The 11,357-nt window shown below is 38.7% G+C and overlaps 1 long non-coding RNA gene across 1 annotated transcript; it reads left to right on the forward strand.

The window, feature by feature from the left end:
- The first annotated feature begins 4,108 nt into the window (after window positions 1–4,108).
- On the forward strand, window positions 4,109–6,009 carry LOC139715160 (uncharacterized). Its single transcript, XR_011709798.1, has 3 exons — window positions 4,109–4,244; window positions 5,003–5,094; window positions 5,717–6,009. It is a non-coding gene; the product is annotated as an uncharacterized lncRNA (long non-coding RNA).
- Window positions 6,010–11,357: the final 5,348 nt, after the last annotated feature.

Consider the following 11,357-nt stretch of genomic DNA (forward strand, 5'->3'; position numbering starts at 1 on the left):
GCCCTGGAGAATGCTGACTGGTCAGGAGTATTTGGCAGCGATGATGTTAATATATCCTTTTGTAATTTTATGGAAACTTTTAATCATCATTTAGATGATGTAATCCCAAAACAAAGAAATAGAACAGAGTATAAAAAGACACCTAGATTACCTTGGATTTCCAGATCAATTCTTCGTTCAATTAATAGGAAAAATCGTTTGTATTACAAGTACAAATTGGAAAAAACTGAGCGATCGAAGAATAGATATACATCATATAAAAATACTTTGACAATGATTTTACGTTCTGAAAAGAAAAGATATTACTTTAAGCAATTATCGAAATATAAGTTTGATATGAAAAATACTTGGAAAGTCCTAAAACAGGCCATGAATGTTCCGAGTAAACACTCTGACATTGATAAAATTAAATTGAATGATGAATCGATTAATGATCCTCTTCATATTGCAAATATTTTTAATTCTTATTTTTCAAAAATAGGAGAAAATTATGCTCAAAACATTCCTGCAACAGATTCTCATTTTACTGAATTTTTAGGTCAGCGTAATTCTGATTCCATATTTTTTATACCAACTAACAGATTTGAAATTATTGATATAATTTCTTCTTTTGAAAATAAACGAAGTTCTGGTTATGATGAGATAGATAATTTCATACTTAAGGGTGTTATTTCCTCGATTGCTGATCCACTTGCTCATATATTTAATCTGTCAATTTTTAATGGTGTATTCCCTGATAAAATGAAATTAGCTAAAGTAATCCCAATATTTAAGGCAGGCGATAAGTTCGAAGTCAGCAATTATCGCCCAATTTCATTATTATCGTCATTGTCTAAGGTTTTAGAAAAACTTATTTACAAGAGAATGATCAATTTTTTGAAGGTACACGACGTTTTTTACGAATTTTCAGTTTGGTTTTCGTGAGAAACATAGTACTACGCATGCTCTTTTGCATTTTGTTGATAGAGTTGTTCACGCAATCGATAACCATTCTCATCTAGTTAGTATTTTCTTGGACTTCTCCAAGGCCTTCGACACTATCAATCACGATATTTTACTTTATAAGTTATCGCATTATGGAATACGTGGGAAGGCCTTGGAGTGGTTCAAGAGTTATTTAGTTGATAGAAAACAATTCGTTACAATTAAAAACAATGATTCCGTTGTCAGAGAAGTTAAATGTGGTGTCCCACAGGGAAGTCTCTTAGGGCCGTTATTGTTTATCATTTATATCAATGATTTTTGTCGCGTATCCGACGACCTCTCTTTTATTCATTTTGCAGATGACACTAATGTATTTTTTGCCCATAATGATATTGTTTTTCTCGTTCATAAAATTAACATTGAATTGAAAAAAGTGACAAATTGGGTCAGGGCCAATAGGCTATCACTCAATGCTCAAAAAACAAAATATATGCTTTTTAGTAATATTGTTGATAGTTTAAGTACAAATATAGTATTAGATGACTCTCATCTACAAAGAGTCTCACATATCAAATTTTTGGGTGTCATTGTGGATGAAAAACTTTCCTGGAAATCACATGTTGATAATGTCTGCAATATAATTTCACGTAATATAGGCATTGTAAATAGATTGAAATTTCATATTCCACAAAAATCATTACTTATGCTATATTCGTCGTTAATATTGCCTCATCTTAATTATGGAATATTAGTTTGGGGCAACACGCATCAGAATTTATTAGAGAGAGTGTTCCTCTTACAAAAGAAAGCTCTACTCTCTAAAAAATTTCGAGTGAATAATTCACTCCTCGGAAGGAGTGAATAAAATTTCACTCAATTAAGAGTGACTTTCACTCCTTGTCGAGTGAATTTCACTCTTGTAACGAGTGAAATTTGTGTGAAACCCATTCGCCGAGTGAATTCCGAGTGAAAATTAAGCCGAGTGAATTCCGAGTGAATACATAATTAAACGCATTTGGCTAGGCCAATAGAAATTGAGAATTCCCCTGTCATGTGTTTACTCTAAGCCAATCACCAGCAGCAATTTCCCCTGGCTTGGGCGCGGGCAGGTTTACCTGAAGAGCGACGCGTCGCCTGTGCGTGGACTGTGTGCAATAATTGCGTGCTGTGTGCTAGCTGTGCGTGTATTATGCATAGGATCACAGATTTACGTGCGTGTAAGTGCAATCGTGAGAATCAGAGCCTGGATGTCGTGATGGACGGGAGAAAATGTCTGTCTTCAAATTGAGTGGGGCGGAGATATTATTCACATTTTTGAAGGTAGGCAAACCATAGATCGATCTAATTATACCTCTCCGTAAACGACCATAAGTAAGTTACCTTTAGGGTTCTATACGAATAACCCCGGGCCCGTACTGGCGCTCCTTCGAACAATTAATGTACAATGGTTTGTACACAGTTAGCTATATGGGGCTGGTCATACCATAGAACACCTTACGAACAGCTAGAATCCGAGGCCGAAACTTAGCTGATGGTACACGCAAGGTGTTGGGATCTAATAATGTACGTTGAGTCTTTAGACAACACTTTAATTGTACACGTTGGGATCTAGGGCTTGAACTATTAAAAAAAAAATGAGTGATGAATGAAACGTTGGTCGTTAGTCATTGAATTGACATTCGTAAGCATATCATCACACAGAGATTACTGTACGGTGCTATACGTGGTGGAGTGTAGCGTTAGAGATCGAACTTATACTATAGGGTCCTACATGTAACTGTTACTAAGCTGTGCTAATTAAAGCAATACATTAGAAGCGCCTAGCGCCAGACACGTACTCTACATTGCTATTGTTGAGTTGACAGCCGAATCACTGACACTGGTCTGTGTTGCCAGATGAGATGGTGATCTCGATCAGTACGGTAATAAAGAATAGTGAAATTTGGTGATTTATGATTATTACACTGTAACGTTATGTAGTAAAAAGGACTTTTATTTGCCGCTACATTTGAGCATCCAAACAGCTGGGAGAATACCACGTACACTAGCTCCCACGTCATGTGTCGTGATCATCTACTACTGTACAAGGTAAGAAGTATGATGTGTGTACTGTTCGTGTTAAGTGTTGGTCCACTGTGACATCACACTTCTAGCTGAAGATCGCGTGCTCACACGTCATCATGGAGATCAATCCCCCTTGTAGCAGACGATGACTGGCACTTTTTTCAACATTGTTTTTTTATGAAAGTTACAGGTGACCTTAGGAATTTGGCAGAGATCATCTTTGGGTCTTTAATTCTAACATTAAATATGCTGATGTACGGTAGCTAAAAAAGTAATTAGGCCTACTAGCTTTTGTATTGGTGCTCACTTAGTATTTGTGTGGACAAAACAACTGCATATTGTCTTGTGGAAATGAGTTCTAAATCCATTTCTGAACCTTGTGTTTTCATACTTTCCTCCAGATAAGGACGTAGACATGACAGCTCTTCGGAAGTGATGGTGATTTAAAGGAACTCGGTGTAGGGTCATCATTTGGAGAACAAAGACAGATATTGAGAGCTGTACAGTCTCTGTCACACGAAGAGGGTGCAGATCACCAGATTGCAAAGTACCAGATGTGGTCATACAACGACTAGCCATTGAATTCAGGGTTGACGAATGCTGGAAACACTGGGCCAACATCAGCGAAGGAGCCTCTGAGATATTGACCTCCATTGCATTAACCCTGCTGTAAGCTATTCTGTTGTTTTCCACAATGATTAATGAAGGGAGACTAGTTTGAAATTGATTTATATTTATTCTACATTCTAGAGTCTTAGTAATTACATAAGAGGCTACATTAAGAGACTGAATGCTTGGTTGGTTTTATTTTGTTTGAAGAAATTATTTTCAAGATACTTCATGGAGCAGTTTTGGAGCTGTCCTTCCCTCTGACAATGAATGTCGTGACAGGTTAGTATTTGTACATGTATTTAAGAAAAATGTGTACCGTGTACTTGCCGTATCGACAGAAGTGAAAACCATGTAATGGTCAGTCTTGTGTTGTGTAAGTAGAGCTGTTGCTTATGTCACGATTTTGCTCTTCAAGTTTATAATGTAAACTGAAGGACCCTACTATCCTCATGCCATTTGTATTATTCATAAAACCATTAAATTTTACTTATTTGCCCAGGAATTCAACACACACATCACTTCAAGGGGGAAGAGATACTTCAAAAGCTGAGGGAAGGAGTTCTGACTGTTCCGAAGAGACATCTGCACATCCAGATCATTGCAGCATATTTGTTGTTGAAAATGGAAGCAGAAAACTGTACAGCGTAAGTTCAATTAGTTGAAATATTATTATTATTCATATGTTATTATTATAATTTGAAAATTGGTCTGGAATACCAGTTTCCCATTGTCATGTCTTGTACTACAATGTACATTTTCATCCAATATATAACCATGTAATTTGCCTGTTCATTTGGTTTTTTTTTTTTTTTGGTCTTCTCAAGTATAGAGAAAAGCAGACTAAAATTTGCCCCCCCCCCCAAAAAAAAAAAAAAAGGAAAGAAAGTAGGAGGGACCGGTAAGTATAACATTGTTAATGAAGTGATGGTTATAGATTTAAAAATAAAGACTTGTATAATTGTATGAAACATGTAAACAGAGTGTACGTACAAGACTCCACGCTGACTTATTTTCGTGGTAGCCCCATCGGGCCACATGTATATTGATTTGATAATAGTCCTAATACTTATGATTTAATCATCACAATGATTAATAGAAAAGTGGGAGTTGATGTACCATGAAGTTCAATGGATAATCACATCTTGTATAAATTTTTCTACTAACTGTGCACATTCACACTTAACCTATCTGCATGAAATTTTCATATGTATTAACTGATATCTGGCTCAAGTAGCAATAAATGTACTTGAAACAGTGGTACTGAATAGCAATAGGAATTAATGCCAAGAAAAAAAACGTCAAAATAGTTCAGCCCCTTAAAAGATTAAAATGAGGGCCAAATTTTTGATGTTTGTGTCGTAGAATATGATTAACATTTTTCTTGCTTTCTTTTTAAATTCAGATACCAAGTAGTGAGCAAAGGATGTTGTAGCCAAGGCAGTTGCGATGCAGTACCCCACTTTGTGAGACACCACACAAGGTGCAAAAGGACATGTAAGTTTATACTCGTAAGTTTATGTGATCTACAACCTTTTTTAGCCCTCTTTAGCAGAAAGATTAAGTGACATACATGGTATCTTATTCATCTAGCTTGCAAAAACTTCAACATTTTCAACTTTTCTCAAGAGCTAGTGGACAGAATTAAGCAACCAACCGAGGAGTTGATCATCCTTGTTTAGTTAGGGGGCAAGGACCCAAAGTTTTTCAGATTATGGCATGACCCCCCCCCCCAAAAAAAAAAAAAAAAAAAATGGCCTTTACAAGGAAATTGCATCTATTTCTTAATTAACTCATTGTGCAAATATACAGGCAATGTGGGGATTGTGATGTACCTCCTCATAGATGTCTAATAAAGTTGTGTGCAGATTGGCCTGATTCCATGACTTAGGTTCGATGAACGTTAACTTCAACGTAACGTAATGTAACTTAAGTTCCAACATGCCAGTTGCGCCGTTCATTTATAATAAACCTATTCTCGTTTTCTTCCATAAGAATGCCACTACATGTATTTCTACTGCTATCAGATCTTCATCAGTTATAGTCAACTCTGTGCCAAAGTCAAATTTGTTGAGACTCAAGAAAAAGCTTTGACTTACAATGCATTCTTATATTTCAGGAGTATACCTGTATGGCAAGGATCATGGATTCATCGGGTATCGTTTGAAGACCTTGAGGAGCTATGACACCACAAATCACCTCAGGCAGAGAGAGAGAGAGAGAGTAGTTGCAGCTCCCACCAAGCCCCTGACCGAGCACCATTCCAACGTTAGATTAGAAGCCCAATGAGAAGAGACAGCTACCATCGGTGTATAGGTCTAAATACCCTTGCTTTTTCCTCTTTTGAGATACAGCATATGCTCCTCTGACGTTGGAACTTACATTCTTGTTGAAGAGTCAGCCTCATCAGGCTCAGCGGTAGTTAGTGTCATGTATTTATCTTTCATAAATGTGGCTGAAAGTGATACATTTTGCAGATATGAATATTTTTTTCCAATGTATCATTTATCATTATTCATTTGTCTGCTGCATAACTTATGAACATTGCTCATCATAACTATCATTATCAAAAATTGATAAACAGCAAACATAGGTTAAAGTATTTAGACTAAAGAATGAAAGGTTTGGTATACTATTCAAGCCGGTTAAATAGTATGGTTATTCGGAACACAAGAAATTATAATGAATTTGATCCACAATGGATTATCATTACAATGACACAGACCAACGTGAAACCCTTCTCTCTTTCAAAGAATAACAAAATAAGATTCCACAGGTGAAAAGATGAAATAATGCTTCCTTCACTTGTTTTTGGTGGATGATGCACAATTCTGTTCTCCACAAATGTTCCAAATTAATCTTATGTATGATTGATAGAATTCAATGATCATTATCATTTGATAGTTTCAGAATGAGTAAAGTAGAAATGCCTCATTCTCTTGCAGCTGATAGTAAAATTGCAAAGCTCTCATTGTCACAGTGAGAAAATATATTTTCCATCTTCATGAACTTCATGAACCGGTGGAGCATGTGTCTCTCTTTGGTGCCTTTAGTCTTGGGTTACCTAATCCTACACCCTGTAGGTTATGAGGAGTAGTGCTGTCATCACCACATCGTTTTACTATCTGACACAGCTTGGAGAAGTAATCATATACGGCAAGCATTTATTGATACGGCTTGAACTGTTTTCTTTCTCTCGCCAACGTTCCTGTTGTGACGCCGTGGCCCCGCGCCGCTGCGCGGAACGGCACCCCCAATTACGCCACATCCTCGGCGGGTATTTTTCTTTGCCGCTCGGTCGTAACGAGTGCGCGGCCGACGAGCCCCCGTGGTAGCGCCAGATTAATAGGCGGAGGGTTACCCTCGTTGGATGATAAGTTTGAGTTTCCCTGGAGGCTTGTAGTAACAGTTAACTGTTATGGCTAAACATCCGAGGAGTTGGTACTCCCAAGTTCTTTGAACTCTAGCCCTTCAGCTTCAGGAATTAGCAAGTTAACTCCTTAAGTGCCTTATTTGCATGCACTATAATCCTCAATGGCATGCAAAGTTCACATATGAGGACAAGAACTACTTTTTCTTTTTGTCTGTGAAATAGAAATTTATGAGGTATTTCTTTTATACTATGTGGGCAAAAATTGATGGATGCAATGAAATTCCGTAAATGTGTATTTTCCCATTTACAACAAATTTTGGGAAAAAAGGCACAATCTCAAAGCAGTAATTGTGGAAGTTTTGAACAGTCTGTTTTGTCAAAATATTGTAGAAACTTTTTATTTTAGTGGAAAAAGCAAAGTAATAACTTCTGCTACTTTGACACTTACGCTGTATTACCTCAGTCCATTCCAGATTATTTTGCTCGAACCCCCCCCCCCCCCCATTCCAGGTTCTAATCGCACAAGTTGGTTGGGCTTACAATTACAGGCTATATACCACCATTATTTTTGTGTGTCCTTTCGATGTGGCGGAAAAAAGAAACAGACCAAACATTATAAGACATGTTGCACTGGTACAAATGCACTTGTCTGATGTTATGAATGGTAACAGTATTTTATTTCTTCCATTTTTCTTCTCTCTGTTTCACCCTTTGACAGTATACCATCTTCAGCTGGAAGCTCCCAAGCCGAAGCTGATTCCATGCATAACTCTTCCGGTCTATGGCCCACCTCACTATGGAAAAGAGTAAGTGTTTGATATCAAGGGTTCTAGGGCAGTTACCCCCTGGGCAATTACCCCACACCCTTCCCCTGACCCTAACCCTCATCCTAATCCTGAACCTAATCCTGAACCTAATCCTAACCCTAATCCTAACCCTATCCCAAACTCTAACCCTAAACCTAACCCTAACTCTGATCTTTACTCTAACGTTATCACTAACCAGTATTTTTTATTTATTTTTTTTTTGGGGGGGGGGGGGGTAATTGCCCTGATATGTTATCAAGAGTGCAATGATGTTTGTTTAGGAAAAGTGGAGATTTGATGAACGCTGCAAACTATACAATTTCCATCTTTTTTTATCACAAGTAATAGCTCTATATACCACTGTACTGAAATGTGTTCATGAACTTTTTTAAGGACTTTATCCAAATACACATGTGGTTGTTTAGTGGGGTAAGGAATCCATTTTATACATCATGATTTTTATTCCATCAAGTTATGTCAAATAATAGTATGTGAATTGATATCCAAACATTAGTATGCCATCTCAATCTTTATGATTTTGAGTGCACTGGGTGTGATGAGAGCATGTGAATGATGGATAATATCTTGTACTTCAAGAAATTCTTCCTCCCCCAAAACCAAACAAACAAACAAATAAACAAACATCACAAAGTGCTCATTCTAAATTAGCAGTTAGGGTGCTGTTGGTACCACAGGAAATGTTTTGTCTATTTGGTAAGTGTATCATACCAGCACTAAAGACACTGAACATTTGTGATAATTAAGTGGCATACATGCTGTTTTATGTGTGTGTGTGTGTGTGTGTGTGTGTGTCTTCATCTCTTTCTCTCTCTGTGTTTCACACAAGCTTCAAGTAATGGATGGAATATAATTTTGTATTTTATGAGAAGTCATAAACTGCCGCCCAACAGTCAGTGGTCCATTTCCTCCCCCAATATCCGCTCGACAAGAGCCACTTAGTGACCAGAAGGGGGTAATTTCCACCAAACTTGTTGAGGAATCACACCCTTCTGCCCCCCTTACCCCGGAGCGTCCGCTCTCTAAGACAACATCACCACCCGCGAATTGTTGAATCTTTAACAATAACAGTATTCTCATTGCATACATCGTTGATTCTATGTGAAATTATTATCTCACCATGCGGCAATATGATGGCATTGTGGGGTTTAATCATACTGAGGGTGCGTTAATCAACTCACTTCTGGCATAACAACTTCAGGAAGATTTGGGCAGATGATAAACGCACAGTTGTTTTGATTATGGAGTTAGAAACGTCTTTCTGAAATGCTGAAAAAAAGTGTGATCTCAGATGCATTTGAGCCAAAAACACATTTCTGTGGAGAAGATAAATGCAAATTCATTTTGAAACACCTCTATAGCTTGGTCCTGCCCACGCCAACCACTGCCAACTACACATCTCCGCTCCTTAGGTCAAACTGCACTATGGAGCTGCACAGTAAAAAGGCCTCCCTCTTGACTCCAATAAAGCCCCCGTTCCACTATCACGATTTGGACCCCGATCTGTCCCGATCTAGCAGATCGGGAGAGAGCGGCAAAAGCGTACGGGGATCGGAAGCATCGTAGCAGCAGCGTGTAGAGGTCGGGGTTGGAGCGGGCAGTTTTTCAGATCGGGAAGAAATTTTGAACCGGTTCAAAATTTCTTCCCGATCTCCCCGATCAAAATTGACATATTTTTAATCGTACGGCAAGCGGGGAGAGCGTAGTGACAGCGTAAACGCAGCGGGGAGAGCGTAATGACGGCGTTCTGAGCGTAGTAACATCGGCACAAGAACGGGAAGTAATTTTAGCTGTAATTTTCGAAGAAGAAGAAGAGATGAAGAAAAAGAAGAGAAGAAAGCAGCGAAGCAGCTACCCAAAAGGCGAAGAAAGAGAGACTACACGTGATGCTGAAAGAGGAGGAAGAGGACATAGCAGAATTTTGAAGAATATGAAATCATCTACAACTGGAGGAAGACGGACTATAAAAGCAAGGACATCAAGAAAAATCCTTTGAAAAATCAGCACGTCTTTGTTTATACAATGCATTGCTGCAAAAGAACCGTGAGTTGAGGAGGCTCTTCAAGTTCAAGTTCAAGTTGATTTATTTCACTTCCAACAAACAAATAATAAAAAATACAAAGAAACGCTCATATACACAGACGTCATGAAATCAGTACCACAATGCGATGAACAGAATAACATTGTAAAAGAGATACAGGCAAATCATCAACAGAGATACAAATAACAGTTACGTCACTGTGGTAAATGCATACAAAATATTGCTGGAAATGGAGGGGACTGCTAAAAAGCATCAGAGCTTGTAGTATTAGAATGCAGTCCCCTCATAGAGAAAAATATATAATTGCAAAAAACAACAACAACAAATTTCCCTAAGCGGTAGCAAAAAAAAAAGACAGACAGAGTAATACACACATACATGCACATATACGTACGCACATTAACAAACACATGGCGGCTCTCTTGTAAGGAAAAAATTGATGAGAGGATAGAAAGATATAGTAGTGAAGAAGGTCGTAAGTCCGAGGTGGACAAGGGGGGGGGGGGGGGGGGGGGGGGAGGAGGAGGGAGAGGAGAGGGAAATGGTGGGTCATAACCAGGGCACTGGAGGCACAGAAGCACGGGCTCGCTGATGAAGAAAGAGTAGTGAGAATAACGAAGCAACAACAACTTTGAAAATCAAAAGTAAAAAAAGAAGAATGAATCTTCGAGGTCCACAGTATATTTCTTCGGTTCTGCATGCTAATAAGTTGACTGACTGCAGACCCACCGTCGAATCGGGGTACATCGGGGCACATCGGGCACTTTTCAGCTCTCTGAACGGGGTAACAGCGTGATAAGATCGTATAGATCGTTCAGAGCGTAGATACAGCGTGCATTGATCGGATAACATCGGCAACATCGCACTAACAGCGTAGCTACATCGTTCTAAAGCGTACCGGCAGCGGCAGAGATCGCAATGTCTAATTCCCGATCATCGTAGTAAGAGCGTAGCAAGCACTTGGTAGTCGTAACTGCAGCGTACTTAGAGCGTTCTAACATCGTACTGTGTCCAGATCGGCTCAGGTTTTACCCGATCCTTCCCGACCTGAGAAAATTGTCAAATCGTAGCGAGAACGGCATAGTGGAACGGGGGCTTTAAGATGATAAATGCAACAACTCGAGAAACGCAATCGAAAAGGCCTTTGGCAAACGTGTTAAGATAGTGGGTATTGAAACATGTTTCAAACATGGGAAATATGATAAATGCAGCCTATGACGGATTAATCTAAACTCTGAAGGCACTCTTGGGTCACCTTCCAATTTATCTGCTTTTGCACTTTTAACCCTCATCATCCTTTGCTTGCCAATCAGTGCCAGCCACCAGCCACTGTCATACCTTCCTCCACTGGCCTCTGCAGAATTCCTGAAATGAAATCCCAAATAAAGAGGGATTACACAATCCTCCAAATCCATTTTGATTCACAATCCCACATTATGAGTCTTGGCATTATTTCACATGCTATTTTGTTTTTTTATAGTCAAGGTTGAGGTTGATAGCAGAGGGTAAATGATTGACCAAG

This window comes from Diadema antillarum, unplaced genomic scaffold, assembly GCF_040938485.1.
Source record: "Diadema antillarum isolate AM-2024a unplaced genomic scaffold, OU_Dant_1.0 seq00002949_RagTag, whole genome shotgun sequence".
Taxonomy (NCBI): Eukaryota; Metazoa; Echinodermata; class Echinoidea; order Diadematoida; family Diadematidae; genus Diadema; species Diadema antillarum.